At 43.8% G+C, this 17,424-nt stretch overlaps 1 protein-coding gene across 4 annotated transcripts in view; it reads right to left on the bottom strand.

Annotated features, from left to right (window-relative positions):
- CHRM2 (cholinergic receptor muscarinic 2) overlaps nt 1-6,638 on the bottom strand; it is a 145,005-nt gene extending 138,367 nt beyond the window's left edge. The window contains exons 1-2 of one of the 4 annotated variants that reach the window (XM_034672827.1): nt 6,177-6,638; nt 5,626-5,788 (exon numbers count right to left, since the gene is read on the bottom strand). The gene's annotated coding sequence lies outside the window, so the exon portion shown is untranslated. Of the gene's footprint in view, nt 1-5,623; nt 5,807-5,894; nt 6,008-6,048 lie in introns of those variants that run through there. The other 3 variants (XM_019794095.2, XM_034672823.1, XM_034672835.1) reach the window with 3 other exon arrangements.
- Between the last annotated feature and the right edge of the window lie 10,786 nt (nt 6,639-17,424).

Genomic DNA, 17,424 nt, shown 5'->3' with positions numbered 1-17,424 from the left:
GTTTTAAGACTTAAAAATACAGAAGATTCCATTAGATTTTTCTTCCAGAAATGCTTCAATGGACTGTCTTTGTCTCCCACAGAAATATTTTCACATTAATTTTAAACAGATAAGGGTATAAATATCCCAGCTTTCCCGTAACTTTCTAGAATTCTACAGAGCAAACGGCACTCACAATGTTCAGGCTATGAACTTCTACCAATCTCTCTGCTTAAAAAATATACTTGGGGCGCCTGGGTGGCACAGCGGTTAAGCGTCTGCCTTCGGCTCAGGGCGTGATCCCGGCGTTATGGGATCGAGCCCCACATCAGGCTCTTCTGCTATGAGCCTGCTTCTTCCTCTCCCACTCCCCCCTGCTTGTGTTCCCTCTCTCGCTGGCTGTCTCTATCTCTGTCGAATAAATGAATAAAATCTTTAAAAAAAAATATACTAATTACAGGTCTTTCTTGCTTTTGTCCATTTCATATTAAAATTAGAATTGAAATGTTCTCAAAGTTTTAAAAAATGGTGTTCTTGCCCTCTCCAAAGTAATGTGCTTCCTGTTACTGAACACCAGAGGGCCTCATTCAGTGAAAGCCAGGATCTGGGAGAGAGGAAGAAAGAAGGAGTTCCATTGCTAATGAAAGAAACTGATTTTTTAGTATGTACTCTTATCTACCATGAAGCATTACCATGGTAACAGCACCAGTTAAGACGATTGTATATTTAGGTCACAGTATAAAAGAAGGAGCTTGAACATGAGGGGGGAAAAGGGAAGCAAAACAAAGACAAGAATATATGAAGTGTGGAAGGAGGCAAACCAGCCAGAACCTACCTCACTCGCCCTTTGCTAATAGCTGTTTCACACAAAGTCACATCACGCCTCTCAAAAAAAAGGGGGATAGTAAATCCTAACTAAAATTAAAAGTCGCCACTGAAATTCAGGACTGTAAGCACGGGCAATCTTAATCAATTAAGAGGAACTCATTCAGTACGGCAAAATGAGGAGACGCTATCCTCGAAGTTGGGAGATGTGGGCTCTTCGGCAGCTGTTGGTGATCTGCCTCATGCTAGGAAAGCCTTTTCGCCCACTTCAGCGCATGTCCTGAGTTAATCCGAAAGATATCAACACTCTTTTTCATCCTGTGCACCAGACAAAAGGAAAACTTACTACGGCAAAAGACGGAAAGAACATCTGCCAAAATATCAGGTAATTTTGGTGCGTTTGTTTTCCTCTGCCAGAGACATTCACTGATTAATCAGAACAAGCATGTTGTGCCAACTAAGAATCTAGTTGGCACCGAATCTGCCTTGCTTAGGGTTTAGGGGATCCAACAAGCATATGCAGAGCTGAATTAAAGGATGGGGGAACAATGCTGAACTCTGAACACTGGAGCTTTGACTTTCCCAAACAGAGGGAAAATGAATGCTGCCACTATTCAGAGAGCCAATCAGCACGGCGTAAGACAAAGACTGAAGTCCAACAGGCTTGTGTTGGCATCTAGGGGCTGCAATGTACCAGCTGTGCAATCTTGGGCCATTACCTGACCCCTCCGAATGCTGCAAAATGGGGAAAATTACATCTACCTCACAGGGTTGTTACAGTGACAAAATGAGAATTGATTCATCTACTCATTCTTGAATGAATATTCAACAAACATTTAATAAGCTCTTAGGATGTGCCAGACACTATCTTCAACAGTGGGGATAAAGCACTAACAGAACAGATGATACAATACATGAAAGGTGCTTAGGACAGTGCCAGGGACTTAGAACACACTCTATGAAAACTCATTTCCAAGGAAAAACAACCTGCTTCCTTTGTCCCACAGAAACCACACACACCACCACCACCACGATCACGTGACTCAGTTGGGCTTTGGGGTATGCAATGAGGACACTGGCTCTGATACCTTGTAACAAAAGCAGTCCCAACGCCTTGCTCCATGAACCGAAGGTAGACAAAGTGCAGACAGGTGACAGGGGATGAAGGACAGGTAGTAACAGTCACAAGGAGAATAATGACGGTATTTGATATATAGGAGTCTGAGGAAAATGACCCAGAATTCATACCATAAGACGTCCAACCAATTCAAAGACAAGTTTAAATGAAGAAAACCAGTCCTTCAAGAGAAATGTGTGACAAAATGTTTGTCAGTGTCTAGATCCTCCTAAGTAAAGTGAAGAAAGATTAAGATAAGATCATGAGTGGGGTGTGCTGTGAGTGGCTGTGTTTAGGGAATCACTGATAGGCATCCTATCACAGGCACACTGCAGAGACTGACATTGCTGACGGAGCACTTCGGGGGGCTGTTAATGGCACACCCACACATTCTTGCCCTCACTGACTCCTTTCCCAGTCCCTCTTCATTTCCTGTTATTCTACCGTCCCCTCTTCCTCTTTTGCACTTGCCTTAACTTTGGTCACTGCTGTGGATGGGAGAGACAGGTGCCTCCTAATCAGCCTGCCTACCCTCCCCCATGAAAGTGGGTGCCATGCCTCTCCTGCCTTTTCTGACAGCCAGTAGGCTGGGGACTGCCGTACTCCTCAGACCTCAGAGGCTGCCCCTCCCTCCTGTGCCCTTGGCCCTGGGGGACAGCTGCCCTGGATTGCCACTAGAAGGTACATCCTAGTGCCTGATGTTGGAATTATCTGTGTAAAGAAGGGGAAAGGGTTACATTTGGAGTAATGTGGTTTTTAAAAGTGAAGACAGCCTCTCTCTCTGCTTCCCCTCAGAACTGAGACAACGTGGGGATGCATCCCAAGAGACTTTTACCTACGTCTGACTACCGGTCCCTTCCCTATCTGCCCCTGAAGTTGAGAGCTGCAAATGTTTTCTTTGGGTTCCCTTGAACTTGAACATGGTAGGGATATTCAAATCTACCTATTTTGTCACTCCAATCCCTCTCCAGACACTTTCAGGCATACTTACATAAACAAATATGCCTCTTTCTTCTGTAGGAAGACCAAGCATCTGGCAGAAATTCTGGGTCTCAGGACTCTCCCTCACTCCCACCCCACTTCATTCACAGAGTTTTAAAACAGCAAGCTGACTTGGCTGGAATTTCCACACCTTTATTTTTCAGCTTTAATTGGCCTAATTGTTCAGCCTAGTAAAAAATATAGAATCAGTAGAATTTGCTTATCTATGTACTGCCTCAACTGGAACACATTACTAATAATAGTAATAGCAATAAAAATTCACCTGGCATTAACATATTATTTCTTGAGACCTTCAGTGCCAAATCCTGCAAAGCTTCGACACTACTAGGACAAGTCTCAAAAGTCCACTTTCTAAATTGCAGCCCAATACAGTTCCCAATGTGAAACTGTCTTCTGGCCAAATCAATTGGTTTACTTCTATGATTATCAGTTCCTTGTTGTTATCACCCAAATATGACATGCACACATGCCTAATTGTAGCTTCTAAAGTGTATCGTCATTATTTGCTTATCAGTGAAAATGTCATTTCCCTGCCATATGCTTTCCAATACAATGTATACAAACATACAGAATGTCAACAGAATAGAATGCATGGCCTTTGCCACACAATGCCAGGTTGAGTTTCAGGAGTTTATAAGCTACCTCACTTTTAGAGCCCTCTTAAATCTGGTAAGCCAGAATAGCCTGGAGTGAAGTCAGGGCTGGTTACCCCAGGATCTGGCCATTTGGACTTCCTTGGGCGGGTTGGAGAGAGGCTGCCCGCTGTGGCTGGGCTCCGGCCTGAGGCATGCCCAAGGCAGAGGCCTGGGTGCACCAGCCTCTGGCCCCTCAACACTGACCACGCACAGCTGGAGCCATAACTCCCTGGCCAGTTCCCCCAGAGCCTCCTCACCCTCACTCCACCCCACCCCCAAATTCGAGTTTTTCTCAGGCCATTTCTGTTGCCCCATGGTCCCCTCTGGAGTCTGGATGGCTCCCCTCTCCTCCAGCCCTGCCCTCTGCATGGCCCTGGTGGTGGACGCTGTTGCAGGTGCCCCAGGCCGCGGAGCAGGGGCAGCATGCCAGAGCGCGGGCCGGTGTGTGGTAGAGCGTGGGGACGTGTGTTTGTGGTGTTGGCTGCGTGTACTAGGGGATGGACAAACCACACGGCTGGCTGCCACGTACCCACTGCCACCCAGTGCTAGGAAAAAGAGCAAGAAATGCAAACACAAACCATAGAGAGAGAGAGAGGAAAGGGAACTAGAAAGTCAACGTGGGGGATTCCGAAGCTCAAGGACTGGGAGGTGCTGGGCTCCGGCTGGGCTTGCAGTGCCTGGTCAGGCAGACTTGGAACCCTCCTGTGACTGAGGCCACAGACCTGCCATGGCCGTGAACTGACATAAGGACACAGGAGGGCGGCTTGGGTGAGCTATCAGCAGGCAGCTCTGCTTGCCTTAGGCGTTTACCTCTATTTCTCTGCTCTCCTCCTGCTTGTCTGCACCGGCTGACTCCCACAGATATTTCCATATATGCGACAGCCTTGGTCTCCTGGCCCGAGGCTGGTGGCTCCATGGACCCTTGCATGGACGCTTTTGTGGCTTAAAGCAGCCTTGAGGACAGCGATGTGCCGGCAGGAGGGCAGAAAAAAGGATGGGGCCGCTAGAGGGGGACTGAGGCAGTGGGTGTGTGCTGCTTTCTGGGTCACTAATTCAGGGGAAACTTCCCTTCTTGAAAGCTCTCCCAGGGGAATCTCCTCCACCCCCGAAGGGGACCCGGGGCATGGGGCAGAGCTCACAGGTGGGATTTCTGCACGATCCACCCTGTGCGGGCTTTGACCGTACCTCACCGGTTCTGCGAGCTACAAGTTAGCAGCGATCACCCAGGTCCTCAGGTGCGGAGGACTAAGGGCACTGTGGGTGCAGCGGCCCCCAACTGCAACCCCGTGCCCCACCTCGGTGGCCCTGGGCTCACAGTGAGGTGGAGGTCGGGGAAGCCCTGGCATGATCCCGGACCTTCCGGCTGGGACACTGTCCCAAGCCCAGGCGTATTGCTGACCTGGTGTGCGGGACCGAAGTGGGATGGGGTTGCAGGAGACTGCCCTCTTCCTCTGTCCTGGGATCCTTTCCTCATTCTTATAAAGCCCCCACCCCCGGCACCCCTTGGCGGAGGTCCTCGGACCGCAGCACCAAGTCTCCCTCCAGCGACCCAGCGCCGGCACCCAAGGGGCTGCTCGGAAGGCGGAGCCAGGGGACTGTGGAGCCGGGGCGAGCTGGGCCTCCACCCCAAACGCCCGGGAGACGTGGCCAGACCCCCCAGTAAGAGGGAGCGTGAGGGGCAGGAAAGGGCGAAGCTCTCCTTGTCTCTTCCATGACAGCATCTTGGGGAGGGGGCTAGCAGGCTGGAAGGGGAGCAATGCCCTGCAGGCGCGGCTTGCAGGCTGCCTTCTCCACATTCCGCCGGACTCAGTGACCCGCGGAATCGCGCCCCCGCCTCGCGCTTTGCCTCGTTTGCTCCCTCCTTCCAGACCCGCCATCGCTTGCCTTCAACCCTCCAAGCCCCAAGAGTCAAAGTTTCCATCTGAGAATCTGCACTTGTGGAGGACTACCGCCCAATTTCCCAGTCCCCAATCCCTCCACGCCGGGTTCTGGGGATTGGGAGAGACCCTGCCGTGCCAGGGTCGCTGGCGCGGGCGAACTGAGAGCTGGGCAGCGCGGCGCCCTTACCTGCCGCCGGTGTAGCTCCAGCTGCCTCTCGGGGCTGTGATTTCGTTGACGAAGGCTGGCAGGAGTGAGGAGCCTTTCGCGGGTTCGGGGCTGACTGGCCCCGGAACAAGCTGCGCACCGCTCAGAGTCCGAAGCCAGCCGCCAGCTCCTTTTCTCCCTTGATCTTGCAAGAGAAAAGGCAAAGATTAGTTGGTGCCGCGACAGCCAGAGGGGTGGGGCGGGGAGGCGGGGTGAGAGCGGACCCAAAGGCTCGGACAAGAGCTGCCGACCTCGGGCGCGCGCGGGCAGAGTCGCACACCCCACACCGGCCCCGGTCACTTGGCGAGTCTGGAACCCCTTCGCTGTTTAGGCTGGAGTTAAACCGACGCTGCCCCCGCCCTCCACACCAAACCACCAAAGGAAACGCAGAAAGGACTTTCAAACCTGGCTTGCACGAAGACGAGTCTGGAGAGCATAACAGAACCAAGACCTGGATGCACCCGCGAGCTGGGCGGGATTCATTTCTTCAACAAAGTGGGGAAGTAGTAATTAGTGTGGGGGGCAACACCTACTTCAGTGCCTCTGGCGATGTCCTAGTGGGATCTGCGGTTTGAAGGCCCTTAGCCAACCCGCAGGCTGGCGCGCGCGCGTGTGTGTGCGTGTGTGTGTGTGTGTGTGTGTGAGAGAGAGAGAGAGAGAGAGAGAGAGAGAGAGACGGCGCGCGCCCGAGAGTGTGTGTCTCTGTGTGTGTTACCGTGTGTGTGTGTGCGCGCGCGCGTGCGGCGGCTCGCTCGCTGGAGCCGGTCTATGCGCCCAGGCGCCTTTGGTATAGCAGGAGACCGTGTCTGTGTTCCTGCGTGTGTGTTCGATTCCTGCAATGGGCGGACAATTTCTGGAGAGAACATTTACAATTTTCTTTCAATATGACAGGATTAGTTGCTGTTGAAGGCGCTCCTCCAATGAAATCTCCTCTGCTCTCTGATTTGGCGGTTCTTCTGAGCAAATATGACAGCCTTTTTCTCCAGGCTCCTTTCGGCTCCTCCACGTCCATCCCCAGAGCCTCGCTCTCCATCTGCAATTTCTACACCAGAACCTTTACAATTACCACCACCAACCAGTCCCATTTCTACAAGTACATGATTACTATAAAGATGACATGACACATTGGGAAGAACACGATGTGGCTTCTAGATTGCTGAAGATGCTTAAGCTCAATTTTTCCAGGTGGGAAAATGTTAGAATACATCCACTGTGCTTTATAAACATGTAATCATGCTGAACTATTTACGGATTGTTTATTTCTTTGGGATATTGGCAAATGTGTTACAGAGAGAGGTAATTTTTTTTTTCTTCTAATTTTAAGCATGGTCTAGTGTCCATGTTTTCTTCAACTAGTAGGCATTAGATTACAAAGCACTGATAGCACTTCATGGAATTTGAGGTCTCCATGAAAAGAATTAAGACGCAAACTTCTTGTGTTCTGAATAGCCTTAGGTTTTTATTTCTTCATTTTAATGAGAAATTCCTTCCGAGACTACTTGTTATTTTTAGATACTAACCCATTTGATAAAGGTACAATGTTATGATTCTAAAGTATAGCTGAGAACAAGACTTCCTTTTGCGAAAGTATGTATGTATATGAAGATAACATCAATTTTTACCTTTCGCAATCAAATGAAAAACAATGAAACCTTAAACTGAATAACAGAATTAGATACATCACCTTTTGTATCACAAAGACAAAGAACAAGTTGGTTTAAGATATCTGATTTAATTCAGTTCAATTCTTGATGCCCAGGTTTTGCTAGGTGTTTCAAAGAGCATATGGAAAAGCCAAAGTTAGTGCCCCTGTTCTTTATAAGCTTTCGGTCTTATTGGTTAGGAAAGACACTCATATAAGACACCCATGTAGCAGCTGACAATCAAGATAAATGATTATACAGCAATATAAATTCACTGAGAAATGGAAATCCTATAGCGAAAAGTTTCTGCCTGTTAACTCAGAGCCACCACCAAGCAGGATGTGGCGTAAACTCAATTTTGCTTGATTGAAGTCATCCTGAAATAATGCATTATAACACCGTGGCTTTACCTTCAGCCTCCATATCCCTGCATCCTGCCATCACTGGAAGATTATAAGATACTTGTTAGAAAATCAAGACAGCTCTGTCCAATCTTGGTCCCAGCCTCCCCAAGTGTTTGGTCCATGACATTAACAATCTGATTTAGTTACTTCCTCTCCTTTAGGTGTTCTTTTAAAAATGAATTCACATTTTCCTTCCTTACTCCATTATTTCTATTAAACCCCTACCAACCCATGGAGTTGCTCCAATCTTTCTGAACCACCTGCCAGTACCCACCACCCCTCCCTCCACATATACACCAAAGAATTGTAAAGGGGAATGGATCCCTGACCACTAATGGAGAAGAAAACCCAGTGATACGCTGCTGATTTGTTCTTTCATACCATTAACGCCTTCTTATAAACAAGACTACGCATTCCAAAAAAAGTGATATAAGCAAAAAGCCAATAAAGCTAACAAATATTTTCTTAAACTTGAATATAACAGTCTGTGAATAACTGAACTACTGTGTTTAAAGGCAGTCACTATACTCATGGCCTTTTGGAAAAGAGCTGCAAATGGAAGCAGTATTTTTGCCAAACGATCTGCAATGATGTCCATTTTCTTCTTCTAGGTCATCACTGAAGACACTTTTTTTATGTACATTTATAGTTGTGCCACTCAATGTGTGATTTTGGAAAAAATATTTAATTGCCCTATAGAAGGGAGAAAATGATAGTAATGTCTTCTGGGGCTGTTTTAAGGAATAGAGTTAATTCATGTAAAATTTTCAGAGGAATGCCTGGTATATAGCAAATAAGCTATAATCATAAGACTGTTAGGATTTAAAAACATAGATTCTGGGACCATACCTCTGACCTACTGAATCAGAATATTTAAGAATGAGTCTTGCCAATGGGAACCATGCAGTAAGCGTCTTAAACATAATCCAACATAACACTGAATGAACCCCCAGTCCCCCCGTCCTTCTCCCTTCTAGTTTCTCTTTCTTTACAAGAGGAGATTATATATATTCTGAGCATTTTACTTTTATTTCTTAAGCCAGTTCCCTTTCTGAGATAAAAGAGTACACCCGAATTCTGAGCATACAGCTTTTACATTTATTTGTAAGCCATGGTGTGGAACATTTTCAAAAGCGCTTTTTAAAGACTTTGTAGAATGCACCTACGTGTTCTCCTTTATCTACATGGTTATTTTCCACCTCAAAGAACACTAATAAATTAGTAATTTCCATTTGTGAAGCCAAACTTCATTACCTACAACCTCATAAAGCTAGTTTTAGGCATGTGTCGAAGAGCTCAGCTGCCTGAAAGGGATGACTTTGAATCTTTGACAAAGCTCCCTTTTGATTAAGACTGTAAATAAGGTCACTACTCACACCGAGGAGAAGGAGAACGGCATGTCTCATTCCTGGGAAGGTGGTGCATATTTTATTGTGCCACGTTGATTTCAGTGCAGCATAATTAGGCTTCAGTAATTAGATGCACAAATCAGCGCTCTATCATCATAAGTGGATTAAGAGGGTGACAAGTTCAACTCAAGTGATTTCCCACCAGGTATGGAGGCCATAACATTTTCTTAATTTTCTGCTTTCAAAGAACCAAGAAAAAAAATGAAGGTAAAAACTTGGCCTCTATGGGGGAAATGGGCCCAGAGCAGGAGAGCCTGCCTCCTTCATCTCCTGCTCACACAAACCGTTCAAGAGTTGAACTAGGAAAGCACAGCATTTATCAGCAGGAAGTTTGGGAATGGCAGACTGATGTAGCTAATATCTACCAACGGAACTTTTCTATTTCTTGACCTCAGTGTGAACTAGAACAATCCTGCATTAAAAGTGACCCTCCACTAGATGACAACCACTGCTTACAATGGGTTCTTCAGTGTCCCTCACTGTTTTGAAATCTTAATAACAGCCCCCTAAGAGACACACCATTCTTCTCACAGTTTTTTGTTTCCCATATAAACCTTCTCGGAGTAATTGAAATGCTTCTATTCTTTAGCTAGAGAAGATGATCTCTATTTCTTCTAGAAAATCCTAAGCTTTTTTATTTTTGCAGACCCTGCAACAGGAATTTCCACATACAAATGGGAATCATTCCGATGGACAGTGTTTGGGCTAGTCTAACAAATAGCTTGCCTATTTTTTTTTCCTTTTCCTTTTTCCTTGAAGTTTGGTATCACAGCTGTGTTAAAATCTTCCTCTCCTTGCAGGGATGGTGTTATCCACAGCCTGAAAACTTTTACTGCTGCCGAGTCTAAAATATTTAAAATACAGTAGAGCTCTTTTTCAAAAAGGGAATGCAAAGAAGGAGGGGGGAGGGAATGAAACACCACCCTGCAAAATGTTAAGCAGCTGCAATGGTGATAAATCAGCGTTAAGCCATGCAGAAGTAAAAGGCCGCTGGGACGCATGTTTACTTAGAGAAGCATTTAGTGTATGTGCATTCCTCCTACCAGGAGGTAATCCTGAGATCCTCTTTGGAGGTAACCTCTAACACAAAGAACTGAAACATTTCAACTGCCTTCTACCTCAGGGTGTATTTTCACGAACAGCTTAAGCGTTCTCCTTCCACAGCCTAAGCTGGATGCTGGAGTCTAAGGCAGAGGTAAGATTCTAGAGTGCAAGTGCGAAGTGAAACTTTTATCAGACCCTTCTTTGTGCACAGGGCTCCAAATTATTTGAATCCATGGCCCGTTGTGCAGGAAAGGGTAGTCCAGAATACTCAAAATCCTTTTACTCTGTAAAGAAACCTAATTTCTTAGACTTTAAGTGAATTAATCACATACTCACGGGAATTCACATAATTTCTCAGATCATATACTTCACCCTGTCTTAAGCTAGAAGGGTCTTTCAAGGGAAGGGTGGAAATGCTAACACATTCTAAGAAACCATATCCTGGAGCCCCCACAACACAGGACAGTGTCCTCACTAAATGTGATTTACCCTCTATTTAATGAGAGTGACTGAGATCACTGTGGTGCAGAAAGCAGTGGTTTGTCAAGCAAGACTCAAACTGAATGTGTTGGATAATATTGCTCCATATAGGCCTTTTCACTTTTTTTGGGGGGTCATTTTATTTATTTATTTTTATTTAGATTCCATTAGCCAACATATAGTACATCATTAGTTTCCGATGTAGTGTTCAAAATTCATCAGTTGTGTATAACACCCACTGCTCATCACATCATGTGCCCTGCTTAATGCCCATCACCCATCTAGCCCATCCCCCACCCACCTCCCCTACAGCAACCCTCAGTTTACCACCTAGAGTCAAGAGTATCTCATGGCTTTTCTCCCTCCATGATGACTTCCCATTCAGTTTTCTCTCCCTTCCCCTATGATCCTCTGCACGGTGTCTTATATTCCACATATGAGTAAAACTGTATGATAATTGTGTTTCTCTGACTGACTTATTTCGCTCAGTATAATACCCATTTACATCGATGTGGATGTAACTGGAGGGTATTATAGACCTTTTCATTTTAAAAACAGACTCCTTCTCTTACTATTGCACCCAAAAAGGAAACAATCAAAACCTAAAGGCAGCCTATGGAATGGGAGAAGATATTTGCAAATGACACATCTGATTAAGGGCTAGTATCCAAAATCTATAAAGAACTTATCAAATTTAACACCCAAAAACCAAATAATCCAGTTAAGAAATGGGCAGAAGACATGAATAGACACTTTTCCAAAGAAGACACCCAGATGGCTAACAAACACATGAAAAGATGCTCAACATCACTCATCCTCAGGGAAATGCAAATCAAAACCATGATCAGATACCACCTCACTCCTGCCAGAATGACTAAAATTAACAACACAGGAAACAGCAGGCATTGGCGAGGATGCAGAGAAAGGGGAACCTTCTTGCACTGTTGGTGGGAATGCAAACTGGTGCAGCCATTGTGTAAAACAGTATGGAGGTTTCTCAAAAAGTTAAAAATAGAACTACTCTATAATCCAGCCATTATACTACTAGGTATTTACCCAAAGTATACAAAAATACAGATTTAAAAGGGTACATGCTCCCCCAATGTTTATAGCAGCATCATCAACAATAGCCAAACAACAAAAAGAGCCCAGATGTCCATCGACTGATGAATGGATAAAGAAGAGGTGTGATACACACACACACACACACACACACACACACACACACACACACACTTATAATGGAATACTACTCAGCCATCAAAAAGAATGAAATCTTGCCATTTGCAACAACACAGATGGAATTAGAGAGTATTATGCTAAGTGAAATGAGTCAGAGAAAGACAAATACCATAATTTACTCATATGTGGAATTTAAGAAACAAAACAGATGAACATATGGAAAGGGGGGAAAAAAGAAAAAAGAGAAGACAACAAACCATAAGAGACTCTTAACGACAGAGAACAAGAGGGTTGATGGAGGCAGATGGGTGGGGGATGGGCTAGACGGGTGATGGGTATTAAAGAGGGTACTTGCTATGATGAGCACTAAGTGTTGTATGTAAGTGATGAATCACTGAATTCTATTCCTGAAACCAATATTGTACTGTATGTTAAGTAATTAGAACTTAAATAAAAATTTAAAAACAAACAAAAAACTCCAAAACTACTGTACCCAAAGAAGCATCCCTAAAGCACTTCTTGATTTCCTGTGCCTAATGAGATGGAGCCTGGACACTTGGTCTTTTCTTCCTCATTTATTCAGCAAGGTCCCTGGGTTTGGGGCTTAAGGGTCTCATTTATAAAATCTCATAGGCAGTACTGTATGAATCCCCGCTGAAAGGAATGAGATAAGGCCCCAGGCAAAGTCAATGTACGTGCTACATTCCTACAAGACTTCTAATGACAAACCTTTCCCTAGAAAATGAGTTAATTTAAAAAGCACGCCAAATAAACATGTATTGGTAATCACTGAAAGTCTTCAATAACAATCAGTGAAAACCTAACCTCAGCGCTCTGCAGCTGACACAATGTGCACTCCTTTTATTGATGCCAGGATATGGAGTATATAGATTCTCCTGCTTGACAGTAATCCCCTGGAAATGTTTCTTTCTTGAGTAAGTTTCATGTAAACAAGCTAAGCAATCGTGTAAAGCAATCACTGGAAGGCATTATTAAAACTTAAGACATACACTAATGACCAAGGAAGGGAGCTGACTATGCCATCCCCAAATATGCCTCTTTGGCATATTATTTTGACCTGGTTATTTTTAAGGAACAGGAGATAAAGGAGAAGCTCTGAAAACTGAGAAGTTACCTTTTTTAATCTTTCTTTCTTTTTTTACAAAATATTTTATTTACTTATTTGAGAGAGAGAGAGAGAACTAGAAAGAGAGAAGGAGAGTGAGGGGAGGGGCAGAGAGAGAGAGAGAGGGAGAGAAAGAATCTCAAGCAGACTTGGCACTCAGCATGGAGCCCAGCACAGGGCTCGATCTCAGGACTCTGAGATGATGACCTGAGCCGAAATCAAGAGTTGGACACTTAACCGACTGAGCCACCCAGGTGCACCATATAAGTTAGCTTTTTGTAAGAGACATTTATAGGGGAAATCTCCATTTGTAAAGATGTCTCCCTCTCTGTACCAGGAAGAGAAGGATGACTAAATCTCTAGAAACTCTTATCAATGGAGAAGGTGAGGGTTTAAATCTGTATCATGACCTTACCCTCACTTACTGTTTTTCTGAGTAACTCCCATAACTGTCTTCATTCCCCTTCACCCAGTATCTTCTTCTGTCTTTAGCTGGAGATGTTATTCAAGGTGACAGCATGGGCCACTACAGGGGAGTTACTCAGTTTTTCTGGGTCTCTCCCATATATTCTAGAGGTATACATGTTACTAAACTTTTGCTTGTTTTTCTCCTATTATGGGGGTCTCAGCCAAGAACCTAGAAGGGTGGAGGGAACATTATTTTTCCTCCCCTACACCATCTACCAAAACCATGGGCTCATGCTTTATAGTATCCAGGGTGGACAAATGTAACTAAAAGTCATTGGATTCCATGTCTAATTTCCAAGGTTAGTTAATGGAGAAGCCTAGAACAGGACAGGGGCACCTATATACACTTTGTGCAGTGTCCTATGTTCTAGGGTGTACTTCCAATTCCTCTGTAACTCCTTCCTTTCTTTTACTAATTTGTTTTGTGTTTTAGAGGTAATAAGGTGACTACAAAGTCACTTAGCAATGAGCGCCCCTGGCACATGGACATTTCTGTAATTTCTTGACAAGAAAACTCTTAGTCATGCCTGTTACAGCTTATTCTAATTACATAACAGCATTAGGGATGATGGTCATGTTGCTTCCAACTGGAATGCAGTCTCTGTTCATGGAACAAACTCAAAGGAATGGAACCCTTGTTTTAAGCCATAGTCCATACTTCAAGTTTGCAGAATGATACTAGGCTTTTCTCCCTGGGAATGTTCTCCCAGGCTTCTATATGTCTTGCCCTGAGCTGGCCCAGAGTGATGGGTGACAGAATGAAAACTGGGGAAAAATGTACATTTTCAAGGTGAAAGTGGGATTATGCCACCCAGTATCCAAGAACAGTGCTCTGTAGGAAGCTTCTTTATCATCGTCTCAGAAGCAGAGATCATGTGGACAATACTAGGAGAGTGAACTAGATGGAAATTGCAAAATAGAAACAGGAGATTTGCTTTTAGAGCCAAAACATAGGAAAGATGGGATTCAAAACTCTCCACACAGCTTAAAGCAAGGTTTAGGTTCAGAACTTAATCAGATATGTGATCTCAGACAAAATGCTTAGTCCTTTACCTCAGTTCCCTCATATGTAAACAATGTGTAGACTGTGCCCCAGAGTAGTGCTGAGCAAATGAAGTCATATCTGTGAAAAGCATTTTGTAAAATGTGAATTATCATTGACTGTAGATATGTAATTAAACTGTGATGTGAATGACTGATTTCTTTTCTCCTTGACCAATTCTAACTCACTTCAGGCAGGTGTTATAATGTCTACTTAAGAGAATATTAACCAATATGTGGCTGGGGACAGGGAAAGTGTGCGGCAGAGTGTTAATACTGTGCATTCAAATCACACCAGAAAAGAAAATATGTGAATTCCTACCAGAAAAATGAAGGAGTCGCTGGTGCCTCCTTTTGTTCATGTTCTTGGCCTCACCTGCTCCTGGTATGGAATACTGAATCTAGGTACTTTGTCCTTATATAGCTCTCAATGAAGAAAGATGAAATTTCTTTTCTAAAATAAAGATGTTTAGGGCCTGTCCTGCCTTGCATCAAATACAGAAGTCCAAGATTTGCTTTGCTCTGGCTTCTAAAATTATAAGTAGTGATACCTGTTCACTTTAGGAATGAGTTTCTAATCTTCTAGACCATAAGTACTTTTCGATAGTAAAATGATATAGACTAACTCCCTATGAATCTACACATTTATAAAAGAAACTGACTTACTCAAATTCACAAATGTTTTCTCATTCCAAGCCTATTTGCTTTTAAATATCCTCTCAGGCCCAATTGCTACCCTGTTCTTACACATCCTACAGATTGGCTTGAGATTCATGAGAGAATCTTGGCCCCAAATCTGTACTTCCTAGTGCTTCTGAGTAAGTTTAGACTTGGACTCCTTCTTAAATGTACATATTTCTGGTCTGAACCATGCTCCTCCTCTTTTAAACCTAACAACATTTCCTATAAATCAGGGTGTGGTCACTACAGTTGAGCTGTACACACAGCAGACCTTTCCTCCAGTGACCAAGTCAGCTCTCTTTAACCATATTCGGTCTCAACTATATTCAATGTAGTTAACTGCTCACAACTTGAAAAACTCTAGGCAACGTTTCTTAGGATACTACCATACCAATATGATAATGATTCTCAGGGACGAATTTTAAAACTCATGTTAAATAGGAGTTGTCTTTGGCACTGGGCTTATTACCTTTGGCCAGAACACTAATATACACACTAACATAAACATTATTTATGTTTCATTAAAAATTATCACAACACATTAAACACATGTCTCACTATGCCTGTTTAGTGACAGTGACTTACTCCGAAATGTGAGAATTGGCAAAATGTCTTATTTCATTCTCCCTCCTCTCCAGAAGTGATTGTTATTTGTGGTTCTAATCTGGAGCTATCACCGGTGAATTTAACTTGTGACCTAAAAGGAAAGCACTGGATTGACAGACTAATGAAGATAGAAAAATAGGAATAAATTCTAAAAATGTTTGCAGTGGCTGGAAAGAGATTACAGCGGACAGAGGGAATACGGGAAGAAATAGTGAAAAAGGCACTTACTTTTTCAGATATGATCTGAACAAGACAACTAATAACTAGCTTCTTGCATGCACCACCACACACGCCCTTGGGAGGATGGGAAACTATGCTGTCAGGAAAGGGCAATGGGACACTGCTATTTTGTGCTCCTTTGCTAAACTGCTGGAAACTAAAGCTTGGCTCTCACACTGAAACCTGAAAGTTCTCAGCTCCTCCAGTACATCTTATAAACCCATTTCACTGAGCTCTTAAGGTAATTAAGTAGAGAAAACAAAAACAGTCCTGAAAAAGCTCCCGCCTCCCTCTTTCTCTTTGCTCGCTTTCTCCCTGGTGTGGTGACAGTTTTCTCTGTGGGCCTCTTTTGGAAGCCTGATGGCACAGAGGAAAAGAACTCACTCAAAAGACACTTGGGGTGTGGTGATGGTGGGGAGGAGAGAGCTGAAAGTGTAGAGCCACCTAGTTGCTAAGAAGGGTCAGAGTCTAATACTCAAAACCAGCATTCCACTGTGTCTCTCAAAATGGATCCATGGTGAAGCAGAAAAATTAATCTCAGTGTTTTATTAAAGATATAAATAGCATCTCCTATGCCAGTGTTACAAAGCACAGCAGCACTAGGGAGGCAGAGTTTTTAAGCATTTCTCTGTGACTGTGTTTAAACACGCAGAGTATTTGTTTAGCTTTCGGTTCACCCTGAAGAATAGAAGTGACTCTCTAGTATAGATAATACTTCATAATGCAATTCCAAACAGCACGAATCTGCAGATGAATGGTTCTTTTGGAGTAGAGCTCCAGTCTCTTCATTCACCTTCTCCTATGTTTGCTCCTATCACCGCAAATGTTTATATTTTCCTTAATAGTGACCATCTTGACTCACTTAAAAATAACTTGCCAAACATTTGTCTATTTATGTGCATACTCTGTGTGGTGAGATCAGCAAATGGCAAACTTCAGCTTCTCACAAAAAGGATGACGTAGCCTGTACACAGCACTGCCCTGTTGTAATGAAGAACTGAGTGAATGCGCACCCAGCCACATCTGGGAACATCAGCCTCTCGTAGCCAGGTCACCTTAAGCACTGGGATATCCCTGCACCACCTATTTAGAGGAATGACCAACATCCTTTGATGAACATCAAAGGATGACCTCACTCTATTATTTCTTAATTACCTTAGTATTGTAAATTTATGATTTTATACTTCACTAATTTAAAAACAAATGTTAACCACTTGACAGATCTGTTCTAAAATCTGTTAGAAAATAACCTGGCTTCCTAAGTGAAATGCAACAGTGATGTCTTAGTAGAAAGTGCTCTGGATCCTAATCTGAATTCTTCCAGTTGACATGGCCTTGGACAAGAAATTTAACTCATCCATGTTTCATTCTCTTTATCTGCAAAATGGCAATGTGTCCATCCTAAGCAATTCCAGATTATTTAAAAAATATTTTAATACCTTAAGACTCATTATATTTTGAGAAACCAGCTACTCATA

Source organism: Ailuropoda melanoleuca, chromosome 1 (genome assembly GCF_002007445.2).
Source record: "Ailuropoda melanoleuca isolate Jingjing chromosome 1, ASM200744v2, whole genome shotgun sequence".
Taxonomy (NCBI): domain Eukaryota; kingdom Metazoa; phylum Chordata; class Mammalia; order Carnivora; family Ursidae; genus Ailuropoda; species Ailuropoda melanoleuca.
The sequence above is the reverse complement of the archived record's forward strand: the minus strand, read 5'-3'. Positions and strand labels throughout refer to the sequence as shown.